This window comes from Rhinatrema bivittatum, chromosome 8 (genome assembly GCF_901001135.1).
Source record: "Rhinatrema bivittatum chromosome 8, aRhiBiv1.1, whole genome shotgun sequence".
NCBI classification, from domain to species: domain Eukaryota; kingdom Metazoa; phylum Chordata; class Amphibia; order Gymnophiona; family Rhinatrematidae; genus Rhinatrema; species Rhinatrema bivittatum.
The window spans coordinates 204,821,897-204,845,578 of NC_042622.1; the positions used below are offsets into that span (position 1 = coordinate 204,821,897).

The 23,682-nt window shown below is 47.4% G+C and overlaps 1 long non-coding RNA gene across 1 annotated transcript in view; it reads left to right on the plus strand.

Moving 5' to 3' along the window:
- The window catches only part of LOC115097881, a 33,042-nt gene extending 17,448 nt beyond the window's left edge, over window positions 1-15,594 (plus strand). Inside the window, exon 3 of the long non-coding RNA XR_003858355.1 lies at window positions 15,239-15,594. This is a non-coding gene — a long non-coding RNA (uncharacterized LOC115097881). The remainder of the gene's footprint in view (window positions 1-15,238) is intronic.
- Window positions 15,595-23,682: the final 8,088 nt, after the last annotated feature.

Below are 23,682 nucleotides of genomic sequence, written 5' to 3' on the forward strand. Positions count from 1 at the left end.
GCATTAAGAAGGCAAGATGACATTCTCCAAAAACTTTTGCCTGACTTGAAAATCCTCCTCCTCTGCCGAATATAAAGTTTCATAATACTCCTGAAATATTTTACTTATACCTTGAATTGTGGTAACCATCTCACCCTTTTGTGTTCGCATGCCAGAAATAAATGCTGATTTACGCTCACCTCCTCCCAGATTAGCCAACATCTTACCTGACCTGCTTCCAAAAAGAAAAAGTTTGTTTCAGAGAAAGCAGGGAAGAAGTCACTTTCTTATGCAGACTGTCATTAAGCATTTTCCTTATTAAAAGAAACTGATGTTGGAAGTCATCAGAAGGTTGAGCACTCAGCTTTTGTTTTAACTGATTCAATTGTTTAGTTGGATCCCAAATATCCTTAATCAACTCTTGTTTCTTACGAATAACGTAACTAATAATATCCTCCCCCCGAAGATCCGCTTTTGCTGATTCCCAGAACAGAATGGGTTCCCCCTTGTGTTGAGCGTTGTTTACCTCAAAGTCCTGCCATCATGCCAGCAAAATTCAAAAAGAAGGCATTTTCCAGTTAGAGTAACCACTACCCCCATTATTGCCTTGCAGTACACATGACACTGGGCAGTGATTAGAGATAATCATAGGTTCGATATTAGCCTCACTTAAGCTTAGAAAACAAACATTCAGATATCAACAAGTATTCTAGCCTAGATTTGGAATCACTGGAACGAGCATAGTGTGTAAAACTCTCCAGGCATCCATGACCTGCAGAAAATCACAGAGAAAGGGAATACCTTTAAACCCGCACGGTGGCTGGCTTGCACCCTTAGACTTGATGATCCAGAAGTGGGTCAGCCACACAGTTAAGGTCTCCTCCCAACACCACAGACACATTCCCTTACAAAAGGATATGGGACGTTACCTCTGTGAAAAACTTATGGTCATATTGATTTGGCCCATATACCGAACCCAATATCACTGGCTTCCCAAATAGTGTCCCCAATATGATAATATATTGGCCATTAGAATCCACTATTGGATTCTGCAATTGAAAAGAGATAGACTTATGGATTAGAACTGCTACACCTCAGCTGTTTAAGGATCCCTGTGCAGCAAATACCTGGTTAATCCCCTTTTCTAAAGCTTCAGATGATCTTTGACCTATGGGTTTCCTGTAGAAATATAAAGGAACTCTAAGCATGTTCGGGTTCAAGATCACTTTTTCTCTTTTTGCAGGGTTGCCTAGCCCTGCTATATTTCACATAACAAATCTGACGGAGCTCCCCATCGTAGATATCCGTATCAGCTATGTCTCCAGGTATATACGTAACATTCAACATGAGTAGAACCCTCAGCAAGCTCAGTAAATCCCAAAGCACCCACACACTATACCACTTCTCTATGAAAGCTCATGATATCTTTTATTTTGTACAATACAGGAGGAAATATGTGTTTCTATTTCCTTGGTGCTGCATGGCATGCAGAGTCTGTCTTCTGGGGGTTTCCAGTTCAGGTTTGAATGAAGGCTCATGGCACCAAGATCCCCGTACTGGTTCTGATTGAACTGGAAGCCCAAAGAACCAGGAGATAACTGTTAGGGTAAAAAAAAACATGAAAATTAAAGCCCTCTACATTTAACACAGTCTCCCAAGCTTGTGGTGTTGTATGTTGTGTTCAGGGTGAGGGCGGGGCGCACGTTTTCACTTGGCCATAGGTGCCAAATGGACTGGCTATGAGTCTGGGTGTCTTTACCATGCTCCAGTCCTGTTCCTTCTTGCATCTCCTCTCTAACAGCTCACCCGATATCAAGTACACACCCACACACAATCTCTTCTCCCTCATACACAGACCTACGCCCCCTAGCCAATTCCTCTCTCATCCCCCAGCTTCTTTTCCTACCTCCAATGATCTATGTTCAGCCATTCCTAGTCTCCCCAAAATGATCCCCTTTTGATCTCTGGGGCTCCAGGTTCACTCTCCTTCCATATTGTTCCCTGCATGCTGCTTGGAAGGGAGGCACTAGATCAGGAAGAAGAGGGCTGTTCTCTGCTGAGTGAGATTCAACACAACTGAAAGGCAGGAAATCTTCAGCCACACTGCTGCCCCCCCGGGTTTCTGATGCCCTAGGCACAGGCCTAGTGTGCCTATTTGGGACAATATTAAATTGGGACAAACTAAATTTGGGACACATATTGTGTATATAAGTTTGCTATCTCTCCTTCATGCCCAATGCTCTCCTTCTTCTCTGTACTCTCCTTTGCACCGTCCAGTTCCTCTTTACCCTGCTTTTTGTAACTGCTCTCTTCCTACCGTACTTCGTTTTCCCCTGTTACATGTAAACCGGCATGATATCTCTGATGAAGGTCCGTCAAGAAAAAACACGAAATAAATAAATAAATATTGACAAATCCAGGCCTGGCTGGTAGATTTTCTCTGGAAGATAAGCCTGTGTAGACTTACAGATACAATCTCTGGGGGTCATTTTCAAAGGAGTTACGCATGTAAGTGTGACATACTATCGTAGCAATTTTCAAAAGCTATTTACTCGAGTAAAGTGCACTTACTTGAGTAAATCCTATGGACAATTCAATGGCATATATTGTAGCAATTTTGAAAAGCCCACTTACTTGAGTAAAGTGTATTTACTCGAGCAAAACCAGTTTTGCTCGAGTAAATGCTTTTTAAAATCTACCCCTCTGTGCATTATTTTCTGCTCCCGCCCAAAGCATGCTCCAAACCCCCACAGGAACACCTCCTCTAAATGCAGCTAAAGCTACGGCGGGGTGTTGTGAAACTCCTCACCTGCTTTCAGTCAGATGGAGGGAAAGTAATTTCCACACAGCCAATTACTGCGCATAAATCACTATTCACCCACAGAAACGGCTTTGAAAATTGTTCCCCGTAATACTATTTCTGGCTAATGACTCTTAAAAACTTAATGTGCTAATGCAGCTGGGTTCCAGCCGCTTCGGTGCACAATGCCGTAAACAGGGGCTGCAGCTGGATCCTGGGACATCGGACCCCGGCTGTGTGCACATGCCATAAAAGCAGTCTGGGTGCGGCCGTTCGAACAAGCCCAAGCCGACACGCTGCTGGCTTCCGAAACAGGCCACAGCCAGCGTCGCCAGGGTTCACCGCATCTCAGGCTGACATCGGAAGGGCGAGGAGCGCAGCGTGGTGGAACTGGTGAGCTCCTGGCTCTTCCAGCTTCAGATGGAATTGTATGTGCGCAAATCTGGGGACAGGAAGGAAACGCACATCAGAAAGGAAGGCCCAGAACCAGGAAGCAGGCATTAAGGCAACTGTAAAGCACAGACGGGCCGATACAGTAAAAGTCGCGGAAGAGCAGGAGCGCGCACAGGCCACTCTCCTGTGCGCGCGATTCACTAAATTAATTTATTTAAATTAGGGCCCACGGCAAACAGAGGCGCTAGGGACACTAGCACATCCCTAGCACCTCTTTTTGGACAGGAGCGGCGTCTGTCAGCGGGTTTGACAGCCGACGCTCAATTTTGCCGGCGTCAGTTCTCGAGCCCGCTGACAGCCATGGGTTCGGAAACCGGACGCCGGCAAAATTGAGCATCCGGTTTTTGAGCCGCGGGACCATTTCAAATTTTTTTTTTTTTAAATTTTTAACTTTTTTTTAACTTTGGGGCCTCCGACTTAATATCGCCATGGTATTGAGTCGGAGGGTGCACTGAAAAGCATTTTTTACTGCTTTTCTGTGCGCTTTCCCAGCGCTGGCAGAAATTAGCGCCTACCTTTGGGTAGGCGCTAATTTCTTAAAGTAAAATGTGCGGCTTAGCTACACATTTTACTTACTGTATCGTGTGGGAATTCCTAATAGGGCCATCAACATGCATTTGCATGTTGCGGGCGCTATTAGGTTCGGGGGGGTTGGACGCGCGTTTTCGACGCGCTATTACCCCTTACTGAATAAGGGGTAAAACTAGCGCATCAAAAACGCGCGTCCAATCGCGGGTTAACAGTACGCTCTGCTGGAGCGCACTGTACTGTATCGGCCTGAGAGTTAGTGCAGGCCCCAGTATACAATAAATTAGATTTAAAGGCAGAGCATCTGGCCATTCTTGGAAATAGCAGAGAACCAGTCAGAATGTTCTGATCTTAATTTAAGTTAACACTCTTCACTCAAAGTGAATCACAAAGTGGCAAGCACAGCACATAAATGCACTGCAGCATTCTTGCTGATGAGGATATGTAGCAGATGTTTTGCCTGCTTTAAATTTAAATTTATAGCTTCAGGGAGCACCCTGCGGCAGAAACGACTTAAATGCATCAACAGAATGCAGGCATGGAAAATGAAAAAATGGGTTTAAATAGAAAGTGTAAATGTGAAGGGGTCCTTTAATATAAGGGGGTAATAATGCAGCCATGTTTACAGGAGCAGGTGCATGCATGGGCAGCACAGCAGAAACCAGTAGGGCTTACCTGGGTGGTCTCGGGTGCCCACAGCCACCTGCCGGCAGATTGCAGTGCCCATTGCCACTGAGGTCGGAGGTCAAACTCCCATCCAAATCAGTATTTAGTGCGGTGCTTCCCAAGCCTGTTCTAGTGAAACCCCTACCCATCCAACCCACACACAGCGCATCAGGTTTTCGGAATATGCAGAAGGACTACGCACGAGAGAAATATAAATCTATCTCAGGCATGCTCAAAGTGGATATGCTGGAAACTCAGTGGGATCTCCAAGACAGTTTTGGGAGGTCCTTCTTTAGAATATAGTGATATGTCTTTAGAATGTAAGATAAAAGCACTTCAGGACCCCCAGATACTTGACTCCCTTGATCCTGTTCACGCTAGTACATTTTCTAGGGCCTAAATTTCATCCCTTGAGGGGCCTTCTTCCTTTCCATTTCCTGTCGTGTTTGTTGATAGCATGTCTCATTACGCAGAACTTGCTAGGTTTGTGTGTCAGGCACTCTGTCAATTATGCTCCATAAAAAAAAAAAACCCAACACATATTTGTTCTCAGATTTTGGGCTATTTATTCAATGCCAAGACTAGACCTTTCAGAAAGGCTCTCTCCATGCTGACACAAATTGCCCTTAAAAAAACTTGAAGACGTATACTCAGAGCTACACAACAAGGCTGCCCTCTTGCACCTTACTTTGTTCAGCTTGGCATTGGAACCTTTGGTTCAAAAGATCAGAGATTCTCCCAATGTAATTGGTTTTCAGTTGACTCAATCATTCATAAAACTTCATTATATGCTGATGATATTTTACTCAGCCTGCTTTTTCTCTTCCAGCTTTGGAATCCCTTATTGATAACCATGGGTTACTAATAGGATACAAAATTAATTATACCAAGTCCCTAATATTCCTAATAGATCTGCAACGTGGACTGGGTTTGGATATGGGTGATTTTACTCTAGTACCATCAGAGATTAAATATCTTGCAATTAATGTCCCTGCTAATTTGAGAGATCTATATCAGCTGAATTACTCCAGGATGATTTAAAAAATATATACAATCTGATTTGCTTAGATGGACAGATTTCCCTTTATCACTTTTGGGGACAGCGTATCTGGTGAAAATGGTGGTCTCACCGAGGCTGTTATATCCTTTTCAACATCTACCATGTCATATCCCGAATAGATTTTTTAAGGAACTGAACAGAGCAATATCGTCTTTCATTTGGAGAAAAAAAAGACTGTGGATTAAAATGCAGATCTTACAGTTCCCGAAGGGTGTAGGAGGTTTGGATATCCCAGATTCATATTATTATTATTTGGCACAAAGGCTTATGGGAATTAAAGGGTGGCTCGATTTTTCATGTCCTCCCAGCTGAGTTTCCTTGGAAAGTTCTCCGTTAGGAGAAATAGAGCTACCTGCAATACTTACAATGTCTTCATCTTCCCCATTATATAAAAAAACTAATAAAACATAACCTCATTTAATTACACATACTGCATATTTGGCATACAGCAAATAAATTGTTGGGGGTTAACAAGAATGATATAGCAACACTTTCCTTTTTGAAAGGGAATCCTTCTTTATCCAAGGTTTCTTTGTCAGTTGTGTTGCGCTCAGGGGTGGACCGTTCTGTGGAAGTACAGGGACTGTCCACAGGGGACGGAGCATAGAAGGAGACAGAGGCAGTGTAGAGCTTCACCACTGGAAGCCCGAGGTCCACCCGGGAGGAGCCCGTGAGGACCCAGGCCACTTGGACTTAGGTGGGCCTCACAGGGTCTCCTGGGAGAGTATAAGTCCGGCGTGCCCACAGATGCTAGAGGAGCTCTATCGGGTTCGAGGCTGGAAACAGGTTGGAGGAGAGCGAACCAGAATAGAGATGGTGATGAGAAGGCTAGGGACAGTGCCAGAATCAAGCAAGGTCAGAGTTCAGAAGTTAGTCCGAGGAATGGTCAACGAAGCAAGGGTCAAGATCCAGAGGTCAGGCAAGGTCGAAGAGCAAGCTGAGGTCTTGGGCAGGTGGCAGGCAGGCAGGCAGGTCAGGAACAAGCTGAGGTCTTGGGCATGTGGCAGGCAGGTCAGGAACAAGCTGAGGTCTTTACCAGAAGAACAGTCCGAGGTAAGACATGGGAGATGAACAACAAACACTGGAACAAGCAGGGCTAGGAAGCAGGAACGGAACTGGAACAGAAGGATCCTGGAACGAGACTAGAAACAAACAAGCAGGAACACAAACAAGGGCAATCTCAGGAACAAACCGACCCGATTGCCAAGGCAAGGAAGTGAAGCCAGGAACTTCCTGGAACAGAAGGATTCTGGAACGAGACTAGAAACAAACAAGCAGGAACACAAACAAGGGCAATCTCAGGAACAAACCGACCCGATTGCCAAGGCAAGGAAGTGAAGCCAGGAACTTCCTTTTAACATGAGTTCAATCAGGGTGCGCTGAGGAACTAGGCCCCGCCCTGGAACCTATATCAGGGTGGCTGGTCCGCGCGCGCGCGCACATAGGAGCATGGCTAGCTGTTACGACGCCGAGGCCCGGCTTGAGGCCTGGCATGCAGCTGAAGGCCCGGCGACTGCTGCCGCGGGACGCCAGGGCCTAGCTGGACTTGCAAGGGCCACGAGGGAGACAGGACCAGGACCTGCTGTGGAACCCCGAAGGTAGGCTGTCCCATACGCGGGATGACTGCGGGTGGGGCACGTAACAGTACCTCCCTTCTAGGCCTCCTCCTATGCGGCTGGGGTTTCTCAGGATTCTGTCTATGGAAGGTCTTCAAGAGATCCTTGTCAAGGATATTCTGAGAGGGTTCCCATGAGTTCTCCTCGGCCCCATAGTCCTCCCAAGCTAGGAGATATTCCCATTTGCTTCAACATCATCGGACATCAAGGACTTTTCTTACTTGCAGAGAAGTATCAAGTTCTGCCAAGAAGCGTGAAGCTGGAGGTCTTTACAAGAGGGCCAAGACAGGGCAAGAGGCTTCAACGAAGACACATGGAATGTGTTGTGGATGCCCATGGACCGGGGTAGCTGAAGCTGATAGGAAACGGCTCCCACTCATCTGAGTACTGGAAAAAGACCGATATACTTCGGGGCCAGTCGATGAGACGGAAGTTGGAGACGGATGTGTCGGGCACTCAGCCAGACCTTCTGGCCAGGTTGGAAGAGTGGAGCAGGTCATCGATGGAGATCCGAGGTGCGTTTAGTGCGCTCAGCAGCCTGCAAGAGGCATTCTCTTACATGAGTCCACACTTTGCGGATGGTTTGAGCCATGGATTGTGCTACAGGAGATGGAACCATCACAGGAACAGGAAGAGGAAGACGGGGCTGCCTTCCGAAGACCACTGAGAAAGGAGACACGTTGGTGGCTGTTGTAAGATGAGTATTATGTGACAACTCGGCCCAAGGGAGAAGGTCTGACCAATCATTCTGTTGGTCGTTGACGTATGAACGTAAGAACGTTTTCAAGGTCCGATTAGTTCTCTCGGCCTGCCCATTGGCCTGAGGGTGATAGGCCCAGGTATAATTCAAGGAAATACTGAATTTCTGACATAGGGAGTGCCAGTACTTGGCAGTGAACTGTGGTCCCTGATCGGATACAATCTCCTTGGGGAGTCCGTGAAGTCGAAAGATGTTTCTCAAGAAGAGTTTTGCTAATTCCGGGGCTGTCAGAAGACTGGCAACGGGATGAAGTGCCCCATCTTCGAGAAGCGGTCGATTACGACCTAAATCACCATGTTGCCTTGCGATGGGGGAAGATCCGTGATGAAATCTGTTGAAATACTGGACCAGGGTTCAGTAGGCGCTGGGAGTGGCTGTAGCAAGCCCCAAGGCTTTCCTGTTGGCGGCTTTTGTTGTGCGCAAGTGGGACAGGAGTCCACATAACTCCGAGAGTCCTGTACCATGGTGGGCCACCAATAATGTCGGTGCAGCATCTCCAGCATACTGGCACTGCCAGGGTGACCTGCCAGCTTTGAATCATGGGCCCACCTTAAGACCCGCTCTCGTAGTCGGCGAGGAACGACAGTCTTCCCGACTGGAACAGTAGTGGTTGCTGATATTGATATACAGGCAGGATCGATGATATAACTAGGAACTTCCGGAAGATCATCGGGCTCAAAGGATCGAGACAGCGCGTCAGCTCGCTGATTCTTGGAACTAGGACGGAAACAAAGATTAAAGTCGAATCTCTCAAAAAACAAGGCCCAGCAGGCCTGACGGGGATTTAGAAGCTGAGCCACATTGAGGTGCTCTAACTTCTTGTGATCCGTGAATATAGTGAATTTGTACTGCGCCCCCTCCAACCAGGGGCGCCATTCCTGAAGAGCTAACTTCACTGCTAGTAGTTCACGATCACCAACTGTGTAGCATTCTTCTGTGGGGGTGAACTTGTGTGAATAGAAGGAGCAAGGAATTAACTTGCCTGTGGGTGAGTGTTGACTTAGGACAGCCCTGGCTCTGATTGCTGAGGCATCTACCTCTCCTACAAACGGGAGTTTGGGATCCGGATGATGGAGACACGGACCGGAGCTGAAGGCATCCTTGAGCCTCTGGAAGGCTGCGATGGCTCTAGGTGTCCAGACTCGGGTATTGGCCCCCTTCTTAGTCATCGCTGTAAGTGGGGCGACCATGGAGGTGTAGTTGGCAATGAAGCTTCGATAATAGTTAGTGAAGCCTAGGAACAATTGCAAGGCTCGAAGCCCGACTGGCTGGGGCCAGTCATGGATTCCTTGGACTTTCTCCGGGTCTATGGAAAAGCCATGGTCAGATATTATATATCCTAGGAAAGGTAGACAAGTTCGTTCAAACAAACATTACTCTAATTTAAGTGTGCAGGTGATTCTCTCTTAATCGTTGGAGGACAGTACGAAAATGTTCACAGTGGCTTTCGATATCCTTGGAGAATATCAGAATGTCATCAAGGTATATGACAACAAACTTGTACAGGAGGTCCCTAAAGATCTCATTCATGAGACGCTGAAAGGTGGCTGGGGCATTACATAACCTGAAGGGCATGACTACGTATTCATAATGGCCATCCCTAGTATTAAATGCTGTCTTCCAGATGTCATCAGATTGGATGCGTACTAGATTATACGCACCTCTCAAATCCAACTTGGAAAACACTCTGGCGCCTTCGAGGCGGTCAAATAATTCACTGATAAGGGGTAGTGGGTAACGGTCCTTGCACGTTATAGCATTGAGATCCCAATAGTCAATGCAAGGACAAAGTCCACCATCTTTTTTCTTCACAAAGAAGAACCCCACTCTTGCAGGCAAATCGGATGGTCTAATAAACCCCTTCTCCAAGTTTTCTTTTATGTACTCTGACATAGCCTGAGTCTCAGGCTGTGACAAGGGATAGGTTCTGCCTTTGGGAGGCGTCATGCCCAGCAGAAGTTCAATGGGACAGTTGAACCTACGTAACGGAAGCAAAGTGTCTCTTTCTGTTTTGAGAATACATCACTGAATTCTGCATACTGTGGAGGCAGACCAGTAAACGTTGTAGACTTCAAAACCGGTATCACGGGAGACACCGGCCGGAGACAAGTAGCTTGGCATTTCGGACCCCACTGTACCAGCTGCAGTGACTGCCAATCGAACTGGGGTTCGTGATTCTGGAGCCAAGGCAACCCCAGAATTACCGTATGTGTTGAGCATTTCAACACATAGAAGGATGTTTCTTCTTTATGGAGGGTGCCCACTGAAAGGTGAAAGCAATGGTCCAATGGGTAATTAGACCGGGAAGATGTTCTCCTTGAATGGAGGCAATACGAAGACTCACCTCCAACAGTTGACGGGGTATTCCCAGGAGTTTGACGATATCGTCCATAATGAAACTGCCACTCGCTCCGGTATCGATGAAAGCATTGTGGACCTTGATGCCCAGGGATACTGGGAGCAGAGGTTGAGGGCCAGAAACAGTTGCACCCAAGCTCAAGACCCCCGCCAAGCTCAGGTGTTGCAGTTTCCTGGACGGACCGGGCAGAACTGCAGACGATGTCCAGAGGTGCCACAGTAAAGATAAAGCCCTTCTTTTCTACGGCGGAGATGTTCTGTGGGAGACAACCGTCCCCGGTTCACCTCCATAGGTTCCACCGTGGAGGAAGATGGTGGTGCTATGTTCCTTGCAGGAGTGCAGGGTGCACTTGCAAGGCATACTGGAGAAGAGCTTGGAGTCTTTACTTCTAGATGGATTTGCCGGAGGCGATGATCGATCCTTCTGGCAAGGGAGATCAGGTCCTCTAGAGACGTGGGAGTCTCACGGATGGAGAGCTCATTTATTTATTTAAAGACTTTTATATACCGGTATTAGTAGGGGACATCATACCGGTTTACATTCGAACAATTAGGCTTGGAAAATACATGTTAACAGGGAATAGGAACTGGGAGGGGGTAACAAAGTGCAGCGTGGAAATATAGATTAACAAAACAACAAGATCCTTAACATAAGGAATGTATAATCACCATGTAGTGGCACTGGGATGACAAGTTGGGGGAAGATCTATTCTGGATAGGCTCGTTTAAATTCTTTACAGCAGATGAGAGTCCATCTAGGAAGATGGCTTGCAGCAATCCTCTTGCAACCCAAGTTCTGTGGCGAAGGTTCGGAACTCCACCGTGTATTCAGAGAGGGTCATTGACCCTTGATGAAGATGGAGTAGATTATGGCTGGCGATATCTATCCAACCAGGATCTCCACAGGTCTGCTTGAAGAGAGCAATGAAGTCAGACATCTTGGAGAGGATGGGATCAGAACGTTCCCATAAGGGAGAGGCCCATGCCAGAGCCTTCCCTTCCAACTGGGACAGGAAGAAGGTGACCTTCGTGATCTCCGTCAAAAACAAGGAGGGTTGGAGAGCAAATTGCATAAAGCTCTGATTAAGGAAGCCACGGCAGGAGCGTGGATCCCCATTGTATCTAGGAGGTGCAGGAAGTGCCAGAGTTGCTCTAGGAAGCATAGTGGCTGGGAGGCCCACAGGGTTGGCCATAGCAGTCTCTTGTAGCTGGGAGCGTAGCTCCTCTACTGAAGAAACCAGCGTCTCCAGCGCTTGGTGATGTTGCTTTACTGTAGCGGCCAGTCCTGGTAGGGCCCTGGAGGCGGGAGACTTCGCCGAGTCCATGGCCTTGGCAACCTGTTGCGCTTGGGGGTGGACCCTTGTTCTGTGGTAGTACAGGGACTGTCCACAGGGGGCAGCGCGCGGAAGGAGACAGAGGCAGTGTAGAGCTTCACCACTGGAAGCCTGAGGTCCCCCCGGGAGGAGCCCGTAGGGACCCGGGCCACTTGATCTTAGGTGGGCCTCGCAGGGTCTCCTGGGAGAGTATAAGTCCGGCATGCCCACAGATGCTAGAGGAGTGCTATCAGGTTCGAGGCTGGAAACAGGTTGGAGGAGAGTGAACCAGAATAGAGATGGCGATGAAAAGGCTAGGGACAGAATCAAGCAAGGTCAGGCAAGCAATGTCAGAGTCCAGAAGTCAGTCCAAGGAATGGTCAACGAAGCAAGGGTCAAGATTCAGATGACAGGTAAGGTCGAAGAGCAAGCTGAGAACTTGGGCAGGCGGCAGGCAGGTAGGTAGGTCAGGAACAAGCTGATGTCTTGGGCAGGCAGGCAGGTCAGGAACAAGCTGAGATCTTGGACAGGCGGCAGGCAGGCAGGTCAGGAACCAAGCTGAGGTCTTTACCAGAAGGACAGACCGAGGTAAGACCAGGGAGAAGAACAACGAACACTGGAACAAGCAGGGCTAGGAAGCAGGAACAAGCAGGAACAGAACTGGAACAAAAGGATCCTGGAACGAGACTAGGAAAAAGCAAGCAGGAACACAAGCAAGGGCAATCTCAGGAACAAACCGACCCGATTGCCAAGGCAAGGAAGTGAGGCCAGGAACTTCCTTCTAACATGAGTTCAATCAGGGTGCACCGCGGAACTAGGCCCCCCCGGAATCTACATCAGGGCGGCTGGTCCGCGCGCATGCGCGTAGGGGCGTGACTAGCTACTGCGACGCCGAGGCCCGGCGTGAGGCCTGGCATACAGCCGAAGGCCCAGCAACCGCCGCCGCAGGATGCCAGGGCCTAGCTGGACTTGCAAGGGCCGCGAGGGAGACAAGACCAGGTCCCGCTGTGGAACCCCGAAGGTGAGCGGTTCCGTGCGCAGGACGACTGCAGGTGGGGCATGTAACAAGTGGGAAGATATATATCTACAGATTTGGAGAGATGTTTCACAATCAGTTAATGCTAATACAGGGTTAATTCATGATTCTGGGTTAGAGAGATCATTAACCAAACTGAAATCCCAATCTAAAATGCTATCTAGATTGTATGCAAACTTATTTAAAGAGATCCATGATCCAGAAACTCCGACTTTGTTGATTAAAAAATTAGTAATGACTTATCCCTAGACTATGAAGAGGATGATTGGAGGGAGATTTGTAATAAGGTTAGGGAACTGATATGCAAACCTCTATATCATACCTCTAGATATCCTTTATTTACTCTAAATTTAGCGCTTCCAGTCCATTATGTTGGAGGGACCGTGGATCTCAAGCATCATATATTCATGTGCGGTGGGACTGTGAATTGTGTGGCACTTTTGGGAGCAAATACAGGATAATGCTCAAGCAATTATTGGCCAACACATTCTTTTTTCAGCCACACTGTGTTTGATGGGTAGGCGAGGAGATTATATTTTGTCTCTACAAAAAAAATTTCTTGTTCATCTTTTGCATGCCGCATGTGTAACCGTTGCCTACTTTTGGAAGTCAAGACCTTCTATCAATCTTTGGAAATCAGCACTGGCAGCTTTAACAGTGATGGAAAGACTTACTTTTTTGCTTAACAATGACAAGGGAAAATATGGCAAAATTTGGCAGATGTATTGGCAATGGAGACGTTCCTATGTTATAGATGACTAGATCTATTTCTTTTATAGCTGATGTGCTTATTTATGTTATTGAGATGACCTACCAATTTAGTTATCTTGACATTTAGTTTATATTTCCAGAATATTTTCTCCCAAGATATTGTATTGTTGCTATTGTTTTCACTGTGTTTTGTAAATAATAAATTATTTTAAAAAACCTTTAAAAGACGAGAATAAAGAAAAATGGTTTTTGTATGTTTGCGGGCATGGCTAAAAGTATGAGAGGAGAGCCAAGTCGTGCACATTTAGCTGTACTGAGAGAGGGCATGTCAAGGAGAAGCTTTTCCACGTGTATATTACAATGGTAATATTTATTTTTGCTATTCCAATTTAAAATCAAAATTTCCAAAATGGTTTACAATAAAGTACATAACAATTATCCAAATTAATACATAAAATACATATTAATAAAGTTACATAGTAGTACAGTAAAGTAAAACAAACAACTAAAAATATTAAAATAGAATAAACCAGCTCAGTAAACCTAAATGCAGTAAAATAAACTTCAAAGGCAAAAACCTTGGTTGACCAGGTCTTAATCAATCTGAAGTAATTTTTTCTAAGCGAAATGATGGGAAATAGCATTCCAGGAAATAGGAGTCTGATATTGGAATGTACAGTCCCTGGTGCCTTCCATCAATATTTACACATATTTATTGCTATGTGTGCATATACAGTAATAGGTTGATTTGAAAACCGCTATTTATTCATGAACATCATCCTTATGTAGGTATGCCATTGGTTTGTTGCATGTGCGGCTGATTAAATTGCGTGTGCTGCTATGCATGCGTATATAACACCATGTGTGATGTTTGAATTGCTTTTGCCTCTCTCATTTATGACAGGCATGTACACTGAATTATTTGATAAAGTCATTCTCCAAGCTCTATAGTTTGTAATTAAACACATTCTCCCCTCCATTTGGGGGTTCCCCTTGCTGTTCCTGCTTCCTTGTTAGAAAGTCCCTGAGATCTCACACCAGCCTTCCCACACAAAAGATGCTGCAGGTTCCTCTGAAAATCTAGCCTTAGCCGCGAGCTGGAAGGTTGAACGCACAGAGTGAAAGAGTTAACGCCACGCTCTTTTCAGTAGCTGGGCCTGTCCCAGGGGAAGGAATGCCATTTGTTGAGGGAAGGGGGAGGGGCGCACTAAAAGCATCCATCTAAATTATTTATCCTGAGTGATCTAATCTCTTCTCTGGCAAATTCCCTGGAGTAAGAGGCTGCTGTCAGCCACAGATCTGAGCAGAACAGACCATCTCTCACCGCCGAGCAACTCACGGTACACTCTGGTCTGGTTACCTGTTTCTTACAGATACAAACTCTTTCGCAGAATGCAGGACACCCTGGTGTGCCTACGCTTCTCCTACATATACCAGGTCCTTGGCAGAACACAGCGCACCACGGTCTGGGTATGCGGCTCATCCATGCAGGGAACCCCCCAGATACCCCCACCAATGTGTCCCCTTTACATAGCAGATATCTTTGGTATAAAGGATTTGGTCTGATCCATTTGTAAGAGCAGCCCTTTGGGAAGCTGCCAGAGCGGCTTGTGCTGTAAGCAGTGTAGAGGCTCCTCGCGTTTTCTAGAAGAGTCTGTGATCTAGTGGTTCAGGGAAAGATCAGTCTTTCTCTCTCTCTCTCGCTGCGGGAGTGTGGATTTTTTTTTTTTTTTTGCGCTTGCAGTAAATTGCAGGAGGTACACAGACGGTATAGGGAGGGATGTTATGTGTAGGGGAGTAGCTGAAAACCTAGGTCAGAAATCTGTAGTGTAAGGAAGGGCTCAGGAAATCTGAAGCTTTCTGTTCCTGTCCCCTTCCTTAAAGTGCTAAGGTCATGCACAGAGAAAGAGGCTCCCATGTGGGACTCATGGCTCATGCTCTTTGGGTGTTTTTTTCAGGAAGGAAAACGAATCCAAGACTGAAGAAATAAAGTCCAGAGGGATTGCAAGAAGCTATCTGGAAGCCACACAACTACCCGCACTGATTTCTTCAAGGGAGAAGGAGATTTCACTCTGCCAGTTAGTGTGGCTCAGTGCCAAAATGGTGCTACGCCACTGGGGAGAAGAGGAGTCAGTGGCACTCAAGCTAAAGGAGAGGAGAGGATAGTGACTTGCAGAGCAGCAGTACAGCCACTGGAATTCAGGTGTCAGGGATGTCCTAATCATCACAGGACTTCCCAAAATCAGCTCCAGGAGGAAATTCTGCCATAGAGAAAGGATCCTGTTTGCATGGCCCGAGAGTGTGAAAATGGAAGATGCAGATTCAGCACCAGTGCTGTTAAATAAATAAATAAACAAATGTACTGATTGCCAGATTGCCACAATAAGAGAAGTTTTCTTTCAGTAAAGTTTATCGCTGGAACACCAACCAGTGTGCGGAGGCTGCCTTTGTCAAGTCCAAGTGTGAGAACCCCAAGGGCCTAGAAAGTCAGCCCAAAGGTCCAGCAAGCCCAATGCCCTTTCTTCAACACTGGTCGATCTGAGTTACTAGAAATAGCCTGCGGATCCTGAGAGCAGAGCCAGTTCCTTGTTGCTCATTCCCAGGGATAAGCAGCGGGCTTTCTACAAATCTATCTGGCTAATAATTGTGAATGGACTTTTGCTCCAGGAACTTGTCCGAGCCCCATTTAGGGTTACTGGGACCCAACATTCTGGAGTCATTAATGCTGGAATAAATCCCCTCCCCCCACCCCCCCGCCTCAGTACCTACTGAAATCATTTCTTTTATCTTATGACGGCACAAACCCTAATCATTCTGAACTGGTGTCACAGAAGGCAAAGGAAGGAGAGATGTAGACTTACCTGATAATTGCCTTTGCTTTATTTCTGCTTACACTTACAGCACCTCACCAACAGGCCCATAACCCCACCTGTGGATAGCCCCCGACTCGCTGCTGGACTTCTGTCTGCATCTTAATTTTATGCCGCTGCTAAAAGCTGATTATGGAGTAGGATTTTAAACTGATAAATTACTTGACTTATATTGAGTTTATTGAACAGCCAGAACAAGACTAAAATTAGCCAATCACTAAAAATCAGGGTTAATTGTATATTATTGAAAATCACTAAATAAGACCAAGAGTACCAGGGCCCCTCCCTAACATGTGTGGATGGTATAAAATCGGCTACCCTTGCGCACACGTGCGCCCGGTTTTATATTGGCACGTGCATGTGCGCGGGGCTGCCAACTCGCGCGCGCATGGGAAGGGGATTTTGCAATACACGCGCGGTGACGCGATCGGGCCTTTGCCCACTTCCCTAACCCCCTATCTATTCTTCCTCCCTTTTCCCCTCTCCTCCCCGACCCCTAAACCCACCCTAACTCAGCCTCATTTTTTTTTTTGTTTTTGAACTTACCTGCTCTTTGGAGCAGAAGTAAGTGCCGCGCGTCGGCCGGCTGCCGGCGCACGCTTCACCGGGGCGGCGCTTCCCGGTCAGCCCCCCCCCCCCACCTCGCCCCGCTCCCAGCCCGCCCCTTTTCAGACACCCGGCACTTCTGCACGTACCAGGAGATACGCGAGTGGCCGCGCCTGCTCTGAAAAAGCGCTCGGCGCACGCGCGGGCCTGGCCACGCAAGTATCTGCCGGTATTGGCGTGCGCCGGGGATTTATAATCCCCCCCCTAGTCTTTAAGTTCTACCTAAACTGGGTTGCCTCCAACTCTTAAGGCAAACAGGAAAGTGCTCCACAGTGTAAGGAGCTGACACAGAACATCTTCTTGTAGGTGTTTTGCAATCAAATAGCCAACAATGATTTCTCAGCTGAGTGCAACGCACATGCCAGAACATATTCATGTAACAGCATTCTTAAATACAATGCACCCTCCTCCTCCTTCAGAGATTAAATGCCAGAACTGACATTTTAACCTGGGCCTACATAACCAATGTAACTCAAACAACTGAGGAGTGATGTGATCAGTCCTGGAATGGCCCAGTAATCAGGCAAAATGCAGAGCTCGCATTGGTAAGTCAAAGTAAAGTGAATTTCAATAGCCCGTGGTAAACAAAATAGATGTTTGAACTAAAGGCCAAAAATCAGAGGTGAAAAGTAAACATTTGAAATGCCTTATCAATCACAGTTTATAAAATCCAGATTTCACTATAGCACTGATCTGGTGTTTAAAGCTTAAAACAGAATCAAGGATGAGCCCCAAATCATGTAACTCAGATTTATAGGGAAAAACATGTGCAACTCACATACATCAGATGGCATCACCTGCAACACTGTTGCGACCGTCGCTGCCCGACGTCTCCACTCCGCCCACCTTACCTCTTTTGCGACTCCCTCTTTGGTTGATGGAAGTTTGGCTGCCGCGGCGTCATCTTGCCGTTCTCCTCCGGCGTCCCTGGACTGGCTAGACGCTGCCTTCCGCCATGTTCTCCTGAAGCCTAAGGGCACGCTCGGCGTGGCCCGACTCAAGTACCAGCTGTGGCGCGAACCTCAGGGGCGTCCCCCTGAGATGACGTCATCCTCACCGGATACTTAAGGTCTTTCGTTTTGCTAGCTAGTCGAGTTAGCAAAGGGTTTCACACGTTTACCTAGCTTCCTCCAGGTATCGCTGCGGATGGGATTCGCTCTCCGCATACCTTGCTACTCTGCCTCCTCGGACTTTACCAGGGGTACCCGCTCCTCGGGGGCCTCGCTCTCTCTCTCTTGCTTTTCAGGTTGCAGTCTAGAACCGGTACTCGCTCCTCGAGGGCCCACGTTCCCGGACCTGCTACCGAATACAACTTCTGCGAGGAAGTCACCGCTGCCTACAACACCAGTGAGTTACCATCTCTCTCTCAGAGCTTTCCCTGGAACCAGGTACTCGCTCCTCGAGGGCCTACTTCATTCCAGCCTCAGGGCTGCTTCAAGAGACTACTGTGTGAGTGTTACCACCAAGGTTCTGTTCCTGAACTCTGCATACTCTGCCTACTCACTATATTCAGTTTCTCTACAGCTCAGCCATCCTGGGATCGCTGTTCCAGTGCCTGAGGGACTACAGCCCAGCCGGGCTCTTCCAGCTCACTACTGCCACCTCTGGTGGTTCACTATACAGTTTAATAAAAGAACTAGTGTGTGTCTGTCTCCCCACTCTGAGCCTGACCGGTGGCCCCTCTCTGGATCTTCCCCCATGGGCGTGGTCATCTGCCACCGGCCCAAGGATCCACCCACAATTATCTCAAATAATAACAGATTGCTAACTCCATGAATCCGGCACAACTTAATGCCTTGCAGGCCATACCGGGCCTGGCCCTGCGCATTTCGGAGCAGCAAGACGCCTTGGAGAAACTTACTTCAGCGTTTCATCAGCTACACACACAGAAGGTTCAAGGCACAGCTTCCAGCCATGAAGGTCAGTTACAGGAGGTAACTTTAAAGTCTGCTTTACCACTAGCGGCTCCAATTCATTTTTCCGGAGAAATCCAGAAGACCCGGTGCTTTTTAAACCAGTGCTGCATGCATTTTGCCTTACAGCCATCTTTATTCCCTATGGCTCTCTCCAAGACTACCTACATGCTTTCATACCTGGATGGTAGGGCCTTGTCTTGGGCATCTACCGTGTGGGAACGCAAGGACCCCATTTTGCAAGACATAGAAGGATTTATGGACTTATTTAAATCCGTTTTCGATGACCCTGCTCGAACCTCTGTTGCCAGTTCTGCTTTGGTTGAATTGAAGCAAGGCAACAGATCATTGGCTGAATTTGCCATAGAGTTCAAAACTCTTGCGGCAGAACTCTGCTGGGACCCCAAATGTCTCAAGACTCTCTTTTTCAGAGGCCTGGATAACTGTTTAAAGGACGAGCTGGCTGCTCGTGAAACACCTGACTCGCTGGACGAATTAGTAGCCTTGGCCACTCGGATTGATCACTGGCTCCGGGTCAAGGTGAAGGAACTCCGGCCTAAGGTGTTACCTGGGTTGAAACAGGCTAGTGCTATATCTGCACCTCGGATGGTTCCAGTAATCCCTGCTGTTGATAAAGATGAACCGATGCAACTTGGTCATGGACGTTTGACTTCCAAAGAGAGAAGACTTTGGAAGAGGTGCGGCCTTTGCATGTACTGTGGTCAGCCCGGCCACAATATCTCTACATACTCCATTCGTCCGGAAAACAGACAGGCCTAAGTCCTGCAGGAGGACTGTTCTTAGGCTTCATTACACCCTCTTCTCCGCTCTCTCTCCCAGTCTCCTTGACCTATGGACTAGTCACGGTTCAGACTCCTGCCCTGGTGGATTCAGGGGCAGGAGGCAACTTCATTCTCAGACATCTAGTGGAATACTTGAGGATTCCCCTCATCAAGTTGAAAGATCCACTAGTGTTATCCTCCATTCATGGAGAGCCCGTACCGGGCGACGTGACTTGCCAAACCGTACCAGTTACTCTCCACACCGGAGCTCTCCATACGGAATCGCTCTCCTTCTTTGTACTGGAAAAGGCCATGCACCCTATCATCCTGGGGTTACCCTGGTTGCAAGTGCACCAACCCCAATCTGACTGGGCATCCTTGGATCTCTCCCGCTGGGGCCCAGAATGTCACGGGAAGTGCCTTAAGGAAATCTCGCCTATCATTTGCATGCTACAACTCCAGTGATGCCAGGACTGCCACCCCAATATGCATCCTTCAGCTGATATTCTTCGGCTGATATTCTTCCTCCACATAGGCCCTATGACTGTGCAATAAGACTGAAGCCCAATGCTGAGCCACCGAAAGGACGGGTGTACCCTCTTTCAGACATTGAGAATAAAGCAATGTTGGAATACATTGAAGAAAATCTCCAGAAGGGCTTTATCAGACCATCAAAGTCGCCAGCCGGCGCAGGCTTTTTCTTTGTGGGGAAGAAGGACGGTACCCTACGTCCATGTATCGATTACCGAGGTCTAAACGAAATCACGATCAAAGACCGTTACCCCTTGCCGTTAATCTCGGAGCTGTTTGACCGGCTGCAAGGGGCCAAGATATTTCAAAGCTTGACCTTAAGGGGCCCTACAACCTCATTCGCATTCAGAGCAGCGATGAATGGAAAACGGCCTTCAACACTCGAGACGGCCATTTCGAGTATCTAGTAATGCCGTTCGGGTTGTGCAATGCACCCGCCATTTTCCAAAATATGATTAACGACATCTTGCGGAATTTGCTGTACAAGAATGTTGTGGTCTACCTGGATGATATATTAATCCTCTCCCAGGATTTGGCCACCCACATTGCAGATTTCAAGCAAGTACTCCACCGTCTTCGCGAACACCGGCTGTACGCCAAACTCTCTAAGTGTGAATTTCACAAAGACTCGGTACCTTTTCTAGGCTACATCGTGTCGAGAGAAGGCTTCCAAATGGACCCTCACAAACTTGAAAGTATCAAGAATTGGTTCCAACCTACCAGCCTGAAGGCTTTAAGGAGATTCCTGGGGTTCACCAACTATTATTGAAACTTTATAAAGGACTTTTCTTCTTTAACCGTACCCTTGATTGCGATGACTCGCAAGGGTGCCAACGCTTCAAAATGGTCAGCGGAGGCCATTTCCGCGTTCGAGAAATTGAAGACTGCCTTCTCTACAGAACCGTGCTTGTGGCAACCAGACCCCAACAAGCCCTTTATCGTCAAAGTTGATGCTTCAGATGTAGGTGTAGGGGCTGTGTTGAGTCAAACAGGAGACTCGAAAGCCTTACGTCCCTGTTGCTTCTTCTCACGAAGATTTTCTCCAGCCGAGAAAAACTATGGGTTTGGCGATAAAGAGCTCTTGGCAATAAAGCTTGCATTCAAGGAATGGCGGCCTTGGCTCGAAGGCGCTCAACATCAAATAACCGTATTCACGGATCATAAAAATCTAGAGTGTCTCCGCCACGCACGTCTGAATTACAGACAGGCCAGATGGTCCTTATTTTTTAATCATTTCGATTTTGTGCTGAAGTTCCGCCCTGGAGATAGAAACACCAGAGCAGACATTCTGTCACGCTCTTTTCATTTGGAGGATGTGCCTGATGAGCCACAGCACATAATTGACCCGAAGAAGATCCTCATGGCATCCACCTAGTCTGTACCCGCTGGTAAAACAATCGTTCCTAAAAGACTCAGGAAGAACGTGCTCTTTTGGGCGCATGATTCCAAGCTGGCTGGCCATCCTGGCCAACGCCATACCCTGCTCAAGATACAGAAGCTGTATTGGTGGCCTACTATCAAAAAGGATACCTATTCCTATGTGGCATCCTGCACCAATTGTGCCAAGAACAAACCTGCTTCTGGACAACTGTGGGGTCAGATGCAACCACTGCCAGTTCCGGAACGGCCCTGGTCGCACATTGCTACTGACTTTATAGTCGATTTACCCACTTCCGGAGGAATGAACACCATCTGGGTGACAGTGGATTGATTTAGCAAGATGGCACACTTCGTGGCACTCCCTAGCATACCTTCAGCCTTGGAGCTTGCAAAGCTCTTCATAAAGCACATATTTCGCCTCCACGGACTACCTTCTCACATCGTATCCAACCGTGGGTCTCAATTCACGGCATGATTCTGGAGAGCCTTGTGCAAGTTGTTCGACATCTCTCTAGACTACGCCTCAGCCTATCATCCGCAGTCAAACGGCCAGACGCTGCCTTCCTTCATGTTCTCCTGAAGCCTAAGGGCACGCTCGGCGTGGCCCGACTCAAGTACCAGCTGTGGCGCGAACCTCAGGGGCGCCCCCCTGAGATGACGTCATCCTCACCGGATACTTAAGGTCTTTCGTTTTGCTAGCTAGTCGAGTTAGCAAAGGGTTTCATACGTTTACCTAGCTTCCTCCAGGTATCGCTACGGATGGGATTCGCTCTCCGCATACCTTGCTACTCTAACTCCTCGGACTTTACCAGGGGTACCCGCTCCTTGGGGGCCTCACTCTCTCTCTTGCTTTTCAGGTCGCAGTCTGGAACCGGTACTCGGCCCACGTTCCCGGACCTGCTACCAAATACAACTTCTGCCAGGAAGTCACCGCTGCCTACCACACCAGTGAGTTACCATCTCTTTCTCAGAGCTTTCCCTGGAACCAGGTACTCGCTCCTCGAGGGCCTACTTCATTCTGGGCTGCTTCAGGAGACTATTGTGTGAGTGTAACCATCAAGGTTCTGTTCCTGAACTCTGCATACTCTGCCTACTCACTATATAAAAAACCTAAATAAACTATAAAAAAAACCTAAATAAAATAAATAAATAAATAAATATTCTGTTTCTCTACAGCTCAGCCATCCTGGGATCGCTGTTCAGTGCCTGAGGGACTACAGCCCAGCCGGGCTCTTCCAGCTCACTACTGCCACCTCTGGTGGTTCACTATACAGTTTAATAAAAGAACTAGTGTGTGTCTGTCTCCCCACTCTGAGCCTGACCGGTGGCCCCTCTCAGGATCTTCCCCCGTGGGCATGGTCATCTGCCACTGGTCCAAGGATCCACCCACAATTATCACAAATAATAACAAACACCTCAGTCTTGCTCAAGTTCAGTGCAAGCTTAGTGAATCCTGTAATACAATCTACCAAAGCGGCCATCACAGCAAGAAGGGACAGGCCAGTAAGTAGGAACAATTGTATGTTATCCTTATAGATTTTACACTACATCTGAAACAAGGCGATAATCTTCCCCAGGGGACTCAGATAGACATTAAACAGCGCAGCAGAAAGAGGCAACTTTGTGGTCCTCCAGATCTAATAGCATAAAGGTGAGAGGCGCCACTGGACAGGCAAGCTTGCTACAAATGATCTGTTAAAAATGACTTGAATGACGGAAGCACAGTGCTGCCTACCTCCATATGTTCAAGCCTTATCAATAGAGTCATGTGGCAAATGGTATAAAAGACTACAGATACATCTAATAACACCAGGATTACTAGATGACCTTTATCAAGTTCACCCAACAAAGAATCAATGAATAACACCAACACAGTTTCAGTGCTATGGTAAGATCTAAACACACACTAGTGTGGATGAAGAATATTGTAGTTGTCCAAGAAATCCTAGAATTGATGCAACACACACTCTGAATATTTTGAATGTCCAAGGCTCTTTCTTGCAGAGGGTCCCTTCTGCACTGAAGATCAGAAGGTCTTTGTTGCAAAGAAAGCATCTTTCTTGCACTGACAATCAGAGGGGCTTCCTTGCATTCAGGATCAGTGGCCTGCATGCTGCTGGCTAATAATCCTTTGTGCTTATCAAGTCCTCTTGTGTGGCTCACTCCAGATGCCAACACTGATTTAGATAAACATGAGCTCATTTTTCAGGCCTGGTGCAATTAAATGAAAATAAATGTAATTACTAGAAATCTATTCAGTTGCTCAGTGGCTGGTGTTTTGCACATTTCAGACTAGGAGATAAGAACAGAAAATCAGAAT